Below are 12,344 nucleotides of genomic sequence, written 5' to 3' on the forward strand. Positions count from 1 at the left end.
AATTCTGAGCTGCGCCAACACCGTGAGCAGTAGGACACCACTGGGACATCCGTCCCTAATTACATATTTGTGCTAGCAGGCGAGAGTGGACACTGCAGTTCCACCCTTTGAGATTCCAAGGAGATCTATTGATGCCTCCTATTTTCATCAGTACTGTAAAGGTGACGAGCCAGCCGGAGCGGTCCCTAAGAGACGTCCTAGGAGGGCAGCACCGCAGCAGGAGGACAAGCCTGCAGATGCACCGACACAGCAGAGATACATGTCTATGATGGAGGCGAGGATGGAGTTCCTTTGCAGAGGGTAGGTGGCCACTGCCGAGATGATTGTAGGACTTTACGACCAGCCACCAGTACACAGGTGGACTATGGACGAGTTCCATAGTGTGATGGCTTGGCCTCAAGGGCAGGCACATGGTAGTGGGTCTGGAGTAGCTGGAGGATGAAGACTTTGAGGATGCCCAGGAGGACGATGATGATAACTTAGATGAGAATCTGTGCTGATGGCATCTACTGATGGATGCCCGCATTTGACAGGGATTTTTCTTTTTCTTTTTCTTTGTGCTTTGGATTAGTAATGTAGGGAAGTTTATGTTGAAGTCTATGCTTGGCTTGTACACTTATACAAATAATGATTCAATTTTATTGCATGATGCGTTACTTGCTGTTGATGATTAATTGTGGATGATGATTGAGAATGTGTGAATGTTGATATCCAGGTTGATGGTTCACTAGCTATGTGAACAGATGAGTAAGTGATTCATGATTGTGATTTTGATGCTAAGCAGGATTCCTGTGTAAGTGAGAAAGCATGATTGTGTGAGGTATTGAGCTTCAGAGTTTTATTGTTGTGTTCATTGTATACAGGGAATCATGAATGGTATTGACTAAATCTTGATAATTGATTGAATTGCATGTGTATGTCATATGATCAAGGCCATGCTTGGAAAGCCCTTACTTAGCCAAATTTTCACCCAAAGAATTTTAAATGATATACTCTTTTTGAACCTTGGCCTTAAACCGTATAAAAGCCCTTGTTTGAATTGATTTACCTTGAGTTACGGTTAAGAATAATTATATGTGTTGAAAAGGTTCAAGTTTGGGGTTGAATGGGGAAAGTGAAAGGCAAAAGAAAAGAAAAACAAGAGCATTGAGTTCAAAAGAATGAAAAAGAAAAATGCATGAGAAAGAAAAGAAAAGAAGAAAAGAGAAAAAACATGTAAAGTGAACTCAATGTAAAAGGAAAAAGGGAAAAAGTTGGGAATGAGTAAGATTGGAGAGTATGCTTGAACATTAAATGATGATTTAAACTCTCTTAACTCAAGGATTTTGTATTCCAGAAAAACCAACTTTTCTTGATAGCCCAGCCACAATACAAGCCTTGGAAAAAGTCCTTGTGATGACATGTGCATGTGAAGATGTTGATTGTTTTAGATGAATGACAATATTGTTTTATGTGACATGTGAACAGTAGAGAGTAGAGTGACCTCCTAAACACTTGAGAGATTGAGTGAAACACTTGCTTGGTGAGAATTGTTAAATCCATGTTTACATCTATGCTTAGTTAATTGATCATTCATGAACAAAACATCTGTTAAGAAAAGATTGATTATGTGAATTAAATTGGATTGAAAGCATGCATAGATCTTTATTGGATTCCACTAAAATTTGAATTGTATGGTAACTTGTCATGAGAAGAAGGAGTTTTGAAAAGTATGAATTATTTGATGAAAAAGTGGAAAGCCAAGTTTTGTCTTGTTTGCTTGTGGACAAGCAGAGTTCTAAGTGTGGGGTTGTGATAACGGTCTAAAAACCGTTATTTTCATGCTTAAATTTGATAGTAAACACACTCTTTATGGCTTAGAATGAACTTTAAATCAAGTAAAACACTTAGTTGTGTCTTGTGAGAGTCAAAAGTTGGTTTTAGAGATATTATGGTTGTTTTACATTGTTTTGCAGGGTTTTTAGATGAATTAAAGATGGAAGTGAAGTAAGGTGGACTTAGAACCATGAAAGAAGGAGCAAAATGATGAAAAGAAGGGTCAGTTTTGCCGCTGAGCAGTCAAAGCGGTAGAAGGCAAACCGTTGAGTGGTGAATTTAGGCGCCTGGGCGGTTGTCTGTTTTTTTAGCTAGATTCTATAAATCTTTCTATTATCTTTTTGGGCTTATATATAGCCCCAATGCGAATTAGAAAGGGATTCTTTTTGGCAAAGAGAAACGTCCAAAGGTATTCCACACACCTTGGGCGAGGTAACTTGGATGCTTAGGCTCCAATCAACCAAGTTTAGGGTTATTTCTTCCATTCTTTCATCATATTTCATCTAGATTCACCATGATTATGTTGAACTAAACCCTTTGTTGTGTGGGAACAATGTAATCTTTTGAAACTCTCATATATTCAAATTCTTATTTATTTCATATGCTTGTCATATACTTNTTTATCAATTGTTGGGTTCTCATCTATGCTCAATACTTTTATTGTTTAACTCATTCAGTAAAAGATGTTTGTCTTTATCGATATGGGGACGTACGGTAATGTCATGAACTGGTGGGAAATTCCTTGATTATGCCAATATCGCCTAGGGATAGGGTTAGAACAGTTAATTGTATTTGCTTCCGATCACATTGCATTATTGGTTACTAGGGGAGGCTAGGGATAACAAGCCAGTAATTAATAATAGGCTCTTTTCACCAAGGGATTGGGTTAAGGGTAAACTAGAAAGTTTGCATGGCAATTAGATAAATAAGTGAAGTAAATAAGAAAAGTAGATATATGAGAGTGGATATGATGAAATTGTAAACCCCAACAACACCATTCATCCATAGTTTCTTAAAACCAATTGAATCAACTGCATTGCATGTTTATTTTTGTTCTTTGCATATAACCACCAAATTAAATCTTTTCTCAAGTCTTATGCGATTGGTTTACATGAAAGTTAAGGCCTAAGAGTCCTTTGGGAAACGATACTCGGACTTACAGCATACAGTAAATAACCACTCAGGGGTAATTGGCTCTGAGCGGTGACAGTTGTTTTCTGCATTAATCTCCACCCACATGCAAGTTTTCCAATTCTAGACCTCAATCATACATTTTAATCGGTCTAAATAGTGACTTTTTCAACCAATTATGCACAAACATCAAAAACCCTAAAGAATCATGCTTAGACAACCATTCTCATACAAAACATGCTCTCAAAACCCTAAAATGCAAAATGTATGTATTTACTTGGGTGGAGATGCTCAAATGTGTGCAAGATGCTTTATGAATGTGGAGGAATCAACCCCAAACAACAATGCTCTAACTAAACCCTAACCTTGGATGAAGGATTCGTGCCAAAAATGGTGGAGGAAGGGTTTTTGTGAAGATGGGTGAAGGAAAAAGTGGAGAGAATGTTGTGGAGAGTGTTTGGGAGTGGTCAAAATGAGCCAGGGTCGAATGGAGAGGTTAGGGTGAGACCTAGGGTAAGTAAAATGTGCAATGGGCTAACTCACGCTGGGCCTAAAATTTTAAAACCCAAAAATCCATCTGCAGTACCAATACTCAATCCTAGTTACCGCTGAGCGGTATGCTCGAGATCATTTTTCCTTCTTCCTAGCTTTCCTTAAGCGTCGTTGAACAATGCCTCTCAAATTCAACTCTCAAATTTTGAATTTCATGCAATTTTCACTCACATCACTCAAACATTTAACAATTGACACCCTAAAATGCATATAGAATAGAATGAAAACAAACAAACATAGATAAACACAATCAACTGGGTTACCTTCCAGGTAGCGCTTGTTTAACATCACGAGTCTGACCCAAACTCTTTCTAGCACCCATCAATAGATGCAAACCTTCTTACCATCACCCATCAGCAGGTATACCTTCCTGGTATCTTTCAGCAGATACTTAATCATCTAGCATCCATCAGAAGATGCTATGCCCAATAAACAATGTTCAAAAATATTCAAAATTACTTTACCAAAATAAAAAAATAAATGGTCAAAGAACTATTGTTTTTAAATCACTGGGGTGCCTCCCAGCAAGCACTCTTTTAACGTCATTAGCTTGACCCAATAAAGCTCACGTTCCATCTCCAATGTTGGTGTTTCTCTTGCTTTCACCACACCAACTCATCAACTGCTTCCGATCCACCTTTTTGACTCACCTAGAATATGGAGCTTCAATCTCTATTACTCCATTCTCTTTAAAGCCTTTCACAACCCATAACTTGTTCTTAAATCTCACAGCGGTGCCAAGTTTAAGTTTTTCATCTTTAGAGTAATGATGAACCATCCCTCCTTTGTGAACTTTATCTTCTTCCCTAACCTACATCAAGACACAATTTTTACCTTTGTTGACTGGCTCTGCAGCTTTATGTCTAGTCACTAGTGCATCCTTACATGCAGCTTTGTGACTAATCTACTTTACTTGAATCTGCTTATCTTTGAAGACATCAAAGATCACCCCCTCTTTTTGGTCTTTATGCATTATCAATCCATATCCACATTGATGATTACTTTAGTCGTTTTCATAAATGGCCTTCCAAGAATAATTAGGATCTTTTCATCCTCCTTCATCTCCATCACCAAATAGTCAATCAGGAATTCAAGCCTTTCCATTCAAACCACAATATCCTCCACCACACCATATGGTTTCTTAGATGATCCATCTGCCATTAGCAAAGAAATCTTTGTCGGCTTCAATCTAAGACCACCAATCTTCTTGAGCATAGATAGGGGCATCAAATTAATGCTTGACCCTAAATCAAGTACAACTTTCCCTATTTTCACATTCCCAATGGTGCAAGGAATTGTAAAACTTCCTATATCCTTCACTTTTGGAGGACATGATTTCTTCAACAAGACACTGCAACTACTCTATTCATCAGTAGCTTCCTCATCTAGATGTATCTTTTCCCTGAAGAACTGCTTCATACGCTTTGAATAGGTAGGAATTTGTTGCAATGCTTCAGTCAATGGTATAGTAATCTCCAATTGATTGAAGATCTCTCGAAAATGCTCACATTGTCTCTCTTTATCTACTCTCTCACGCCCCTTTGGATAAGGAAGAATTTTTTCATTTTTCTCACTTTTTTCTGTCCCCTCTTCTTCTTTTCTTTTTCCATCTCACCTTCACATATTTTCTCTTCTTTTTCCTCTCTCTTCTCTAACTCAACGCTATCTTTTTTCTCTTCCACTCTCTCCTCAACTATACTCACTATGGGCTTACACTATTCATAGTGTTGCAAATCTCGTTGAAATTGGTCAGATGTTCATATGGACTTTCATGAGACAGTCTATTGAATTGGTTGCTCTTCACCAATTGTATCAACGCCGGATTCATCTCCATGTTTGCAGCATTGACCCTCAGCCTTGCAATACTATTAAAGTGATGAGGGCGAACACCAGTGGTGTGATCCGCCGGAGTACGCCTACAATTCTTCTCTCCAGCCATCTCCTCCGTGCTCTGGGTAGATTCTTGTGGTGAGGGTTGCATAAGTCTTTGAGGAGAAGGAAACAATTCTCTAGATGTTCGAATCCTCCTTCTCCTTCGAGTTTCACTCAAGCATTCGAGAAGAGGATTTGAATTTTTCTTGCTCCTCATTCGAATTGTATCATGCATACACAAGAAAACAAAAGCCTAGTAAGAAATTGTTAGAACAAACAAAAACAAAAAATAAACGAAATCAAGTCAAAGTTAATCAATAATCACACAAATAGAATAGTTAAACCACGAGTCCTCATCAACGGTGCCAAAAATTTGTTAAGACTCCGGCAAGTGTACTTAATCGTATCAAGTAATGTAAATGGTAAGACTAAGTATCGTTTTCCCTAGAGACTCATTGGCCTAGACAATCATGTGAGTTGTTGATTATTTAAGACTTGAGAAATGAAAATCAGTGTTTATATTGCAAAATTGAAAATAAACATGAATGCAATTGTTGATCAATTGACCAAAAGAATACGCAGGTGAATGATATACGGATGAATTGTGTTGTTGCGGTTTTCGACTTTATCCTATCCACTCTCATGTATTTATGAATTGAACTCTTTCATTAATGTCAATGTTGTTACCAATAAGGGAGTATTGGTAAAACCTGAAGATAAATTTTGATGATGCTGCAACTTGTAGTTTTTGAATGTAATAGGAAAATACTTAAAAAACAACTTTGTAATTTTGAATGTAGTAGGACAATGATAAACATTGTAATTTTTACTGGTATAATCGATTATGATTAAGCTATAATCGATTATCAAATGCTTTTGAACTAAAATAATCGATTATCATGAAGCAATAATCGATTATCACAAGTCATACTTGAATAATCGATTATCACAAGTCATACTTGAATAATCGATTATCACTTCATATAATCGATTATCACTTTTTGAAAACTCTGTAACGGACTTGAATAATCGATTATCACTTACAATAATCGGTTATTCATGGAAGTTGGGAGCTGACCTTTGGCATTCAGTGAGCTTGGCTATATATTTGAACTTTGAGAAATCAGAAAATAACTTTTGTGAACTGAAAAAAGCTTAGAACACTGTGTGTCAGAGGAACGTTCTTAGAGAGCTTTTTGTTCATTGTTCCCTTGCTTGGTCTTGTGAAAGGAGAGGCTCGCGTATCGTGTGTCGATAGTCGGAGCATACTCTCTTCAAGTTAGCAAGGTACTCTGCCTGGTCTTGTGAATGGAGAAGCTCGCGAATCGTTGGTCGATTGCCGGAGCGGTTCTCTTCAAGTTGGTAGAGTGTTTCTTTTCATTATATTTCTGTTTCATTTGATTGTAATCTGTCAAACCAATTTTAGTGGAACTGTTAATCACTATTTATAGTGATTAACGACTGGACGTAGATTTTGTTGAATCGAACCACTATAAAAATACTCGTGTGATTTTTCTATTCCCTACACTCATTTTATTTAACGTATATCAACTGTTTGATTAATTTTCTGAAAGAAAATTATTTTTTGCTAAAAGGACCAAATTAATTTTAATTGTGATCGAATACGCTTTCCGCTCTCTGAGTTTTAAATCCGCTGCGCAATACTCTTCGAAAATTACCCCCTCCGATACCAACAAATGTCACATTCTAACTTACCCTAAACCCCATGTCTCGGTGACGAGAGCCTACTCCTAATTATTAGTTTACAATATCTTGTCTCCCTAGAAATTCATCATGCATTACATTCGCACAGAAGCTTAAAGGCAATCGGTCCTCCTATCCCTATGTCTAGGTAATATTGCTCTCGAGAGAATTTCTTCAAGTCTAGATTTTCCCGTATGTGTCCATATTGACAAAATTAATGATCATGCAATTGAATGAGTTAAACAAAGCATGCATAGAGTGTAGAGGAAAAACCCTAACAATTAATGAAGTAAAGCATGTTTTATAAAGAATCAATTCAATACATGAGAGTTTCAAAGGATTACATTATTTCCCTAACAACAATGGAGGTTTAGTTCACCATAGACATGGTGAAACTAGATGAAAATAATGAAAAGAATGAAAGATAGAACCCTAGAAACGTTAGATTGGAGCTTTTGCATCCAAAATCAACCTCCAAGTGGTGAAAAAAGTGTTTCTGCGCCTGCTTCTGCCAAAAGATAGACCCTCTAGGTCGACTAAATCCTTAAATAGCTCTTAAAAATAACAAGAAACTGCCCCAGGCCCACATTGACAACACTCAACGCCAGATTTGCGCTTAGCGGTGAGTTCGATACTCAGAAATAAAAGTACTCTTTGGAACTAAAGCAAATAATTATAATATATAATCCCCACACAAAACTCAAAACTAAAAAATAAACAAAAATGTAACATAAGTCTGTGACATAAAACTTAACCAACAAAGCCTAAAAACTTAAAATTTGCTCTTTAAGCACGGCAGGAGCTCCTACCCCAACAGGTTGCGGGGCTTGACCAGGCTGACCGGGCCTAGGTGCATCATCCTTCAAAAATACAAATGAATTCATAAAAAAGGGTGAACAAGAGTAAGGGTTACATTAATTGATGACTCATAATAAAGACACATAAAACAATTAAATATAGCATATTTTACTAATGTTAAACAATTTCCCATTGTACATTGCTAGAATCATTAACTAAATCATTAATATATAAATTTCCCAACAAAATCAGATAAAGTTCATAATTATACAGTCCACATGTAATTGTGGAAAAAGAATTTAGATATGATCGGGCCATCTCAAATATTTCCAGTATTGTCAAACTCAAATTCTCAATAAAAAGAATAAACCACCAACTTAGCCTCTAAAATAACACCTTATCTCTAAAACAATGCTCTAAAATATTGAATATCAAATATTGAGTCTTCTAAGGTACATCTTGTACTGAAGAGTTTATAAAATTTGGGGCCTAAATTAATGAAATTACTCAAGTAATCATAATATATTGAATATATCCCATATTATAGTTTTAGTTTGAAGAGTTCTAAAATTTTGAGAAATACTTGGCATGGCCCATAATACTTGGCACGGTTCCTAATACCACTACTATTGAACAAGTTTTTAAATTTTCTGAAAACTAAATGGAAAAAAGGGTAGTAGTTCAAAAATTAAATTTACTCCAACATCGAATAAATTTACACCATGGTATGGAATAGAATAAGTACGACCCAACACCAACAAGGAACAAAAAGCAAGATAGCATTTGTTTTAATACAAAAGAAGTTTCAAGAATACAATCATGATTACACAATGGGAACTCACATAAGAATCAATGTACACAAAAAAACTACTTTTAAAAATTTTCATTTGTGGAGCATATCAGGTTCAGCTTGAATTTTTAAACAATTAATCAATGAAATACTCAAACTGTCTATCTATACAGAAAACATAAATTGATCTAAACTATCCTTAATTCAGCAACAAACTGAAAAACAAAGACCAAATCACATTGAAAACCGTGGAATGAAAATCGGAAAAGCTTCATCAGAGGGTTACCCTGCACCTGATGAATCACTGAGGAGGGTCACGCTTCCTCCTATTAGTGTGGGATCGAACCCTAACAACATGAGAGTGGATGACACATGAAACATAGTACTGCATCTTCACATACAACTTGGGAAGCATGTATTCTACACATAACAATTAAAAAGCAAAATAAAAAAATAATAGTAAGTGGATTTTTAATTAAAAACAAGAAGGTGAAGAATATTATTATTATGTTCATAGACGCAAGCCTCCTGCACATCTCTAACNGCAGCCTGCTCAACAATGTTCCTCACGTGAAATCTCTTGATTGCGTTGTCCTGTTTTGATTTTGCATACAACACAAAATCTTAATTGCAATCCTATACAGGTATTTGAAGGAGAGAGGAAGTGAAATCAAAACCTTAGGGCAACATTTGCCGCAGTTAGAGCATCGAATGAATTTGACGTGGCTGCAACCGTGCTTGTTGCGGTCTCCATTCCTATGCTTGAATGTTTGCACGAAAACGACATCCAAATATGAGTAAAACAAAAAGGAAAAAGAAGGTTCTGGAATTGCAGAAATGGAGATCCAACCATGGTGGTTAATGGGAAGACGTAGGCTCTCCTTCTTTAGGTTTCGGTGCAACAACTGATAAAAGTTTGAGAACAACGTAATCACTTTTATATGAGGTTGTTGTTAACTAGTTTTGTGTATTCCATTGTTGAGTTCAATTAAAAATTAAAAATAAGTTAAATTATTGTTTTTTTTTTAAAGTAAAAAAAAATATAAAATATAAATAAAAATGAAATTGAAAGAACATGTTTTATATATATATATATGTCAAATAATTTTTAGATTTACAAAACTTAAATTTGAGATTTAGATTGAGATATGCAAAACATATTAGTGATAATATTTTATTTTTAGAAAAGAATATATATATATATATATATATATATATATTTTACACAACGATGATTCAAAATAAGCTTTAGGAAATAACGAGATACTAAAAAAATGAACCGGAAACACAAATCATTATAAAATAACTCCACTTTATAAATTTGAACAACTGCAATTTCATTTTTTTTTTGCTTAAATCCATCTCTCACACATTCTATTCCTAACTAGAAATTTGGTTTTGAAATAAGTATCTCTAACAAAAATCATTATTATTGTAATTATTTTGGTTCTTTATATTACTTGTTTATATTAAGAAGTATGTAACAAAATTTGAGATTTTGATTGAGATATGCAAAATATTAGTGATAAATATATATAATATATAAATATAAAGATAAAATTACTTTCTCATCAAGGTGGCTACATACAGGTTCACAAATTTCTATTTCTCCAGAATTATTAACTCTTCCCACTCTCTCCTTTTTCCATATTTTCTATTTTATTTCAACTATCAAATATTCAAAACACTCATTTTCCTATTTTTTTCAACTCTACGTAACCCAGATGTATAATCTTTCCCTTTTCTTCCATTATTATTTATCAAACCTACTTCAGATTATTCTTCTTTCTTCTCCCTACAACTTACATATACCTATTCTCACTTTTACACTAATTCATGTACACACCTTCAACCAATCCTCTACTTAACTCTTTTCTCTTTTTTCTCTCTTTTCTTTTGTTTTCAAGACCAACATCCAACACCACACCTTACTTTAAAAAAAAAAAAAGAATCCATGCAACTAAACTACCTCTCCTTACTTTCTTTGTTTTTGGTCTCCACTCATTCCTCCTTCTCTTCCACAAAAAGGAATAGAAACTCTCATTTTCTTCTACTTTCATCAGTAAACCTATTGGGTTACACTTAATACATATCATCACTAGTCCATTCTGTTTTGTAGGCTAAAACTATGTTTCTGGAAGAATCACAACTAAGTTCAGGCACTGGTATCCATGATAAACTCAAAGAATAGCAAAATCACCAAGACATGTGGTGCAGGGCACGCTTGAGTGCCCTTTTCCTGGGTGCTAAGAGCCATCACGCCTAGGCACCCTTTCTAGGGCATGAGCGTTATTCATTTCGCAATTTTTCTGCATTGAGCGCCCTTTTGGAGCGCTAAGCGTCATTCTATTTGCAAATTCAGCACTTGGGCACCCCTGACAAGGCTTTGAGCGCCACCTTTGGTGTTTTGAAATATATGGATCTTTAAGGTTCAAAAATGCAAAGGGGAAGGGTCCTTGATGGTTTAAAGATGTTATACCACTCATAGAAGGGCTAAAACGACTACTAGAATACATAAGAAAACTTACTTCTTCTTCTTGGATTCTTTTACTACTTCTTTCATGACTATTTGCTCTAAAATTCATAAAGTTCCCACCACTTGAGATTGAAACTGTAAAATAATTCTCAAGGGCTTGAAAGATCCCTTTCACTCTCATTCTAAATATAAGAAAGTTTTGATACAAAGTACATGATAAATAGAGTATCCCTAGACACAATATAATGATGATAAATAGGGTAGCTGATAACGGTTGATTTCACCATTATTTGTGGGTCAATTTTGATACTAAATGAACCCTTTTCGACTTAGAAACTGGCTTAATCCTTTAGTTTTAGGTTATTTTGTGAATAAAGAGAGTTGAGCTTATACTTTATGATTATATCCCTAATTTCCCATGATTTTGTAGGAAATTTGGATGATTTGGAAGGGAAGTTGAAGTACCAAGAAGTTGGAACTAAAAGAACTAAAAAATCATCAGAAAAGAGGATCAAGGATGCTTGAGCGCCCTTTTCTGGGGCCCTCAGCGCTAGAAGCCATTGGTTCACGCTTGACTTCCTTTTCTGGGTCCCTCAACGCTGAAGGCTATTGGCTCATGTTGAGCTTGTTGACAACACAAACTCTATATCAATCTGATTTTTGATTATGACAACACAATGCTTAATAACAGTACACATGTTGCTGTTTTACATGTTCTTGTTCTGAACTTGTTGTTATATCTGTTGAACATGTTTTGATATATTGTGTTGTATGTTCCTATGTTAATTGTGTGATATATCTTTGGAACATGCTTGTATGACAATGTGTAACAAAATGTTTTTGATAATAGTACATTCTGGAAGTGAAAAATCACAAGCACCTTTATGAACTTATAAGTGTGTAACAAAGTTCTAGTACAGTTGAATACACCTGTAATGGATTCGACTATTCTAAAACCTTTGTACAAATTTTCAACATCAGTGCTTTGTGACGTTTTGGATTGAAAAGAATTTCAAAGTGTTTTTTCATGTGTCAGTCGACTTTGTTATGTGTACATTCAACTGTATCTTTGATCTGTTTTGGAATTTTGTTATGCTTACGCGCTCCAACGGCTATATTTTTAAAAGTTAGTTAAGCATTGATGAGTTGGTCAACTGTAATAAATGTGTGTTGATTTTTGTTGACTAAGAGCCTATGTGTTGACTG

At 35.3% G+C, this 12,344-nt stretch overlaps 1 pseudogene; it reads right to left on the reverse strand.

Moving 5' to 3' along the window:
- Positions 1-7,797: 7,797 nt before the first annotated feature.
- LOC106760649 lies at positions 7,798-10,919 on the reverse strand (annotated as a pseudogene).
- Between the last annotated feature and the right edge of the window lie 1,425 nt (positions 10,920-12,344).

Source organism: Vigna radiata, chromosome 5 (genome assembly GCF_000741045.1).
Source record: "Vigna radiata var. radiata cultivar VC1973A chromosome 5, Vradiata_ver6, whole genome shotgun sequence".
NCBI lineage: Eukaryota > Viridiplantae > Streptophyta > Magnoliopsida > Fabales > Fabaceae > Vigna > Vigna radiata.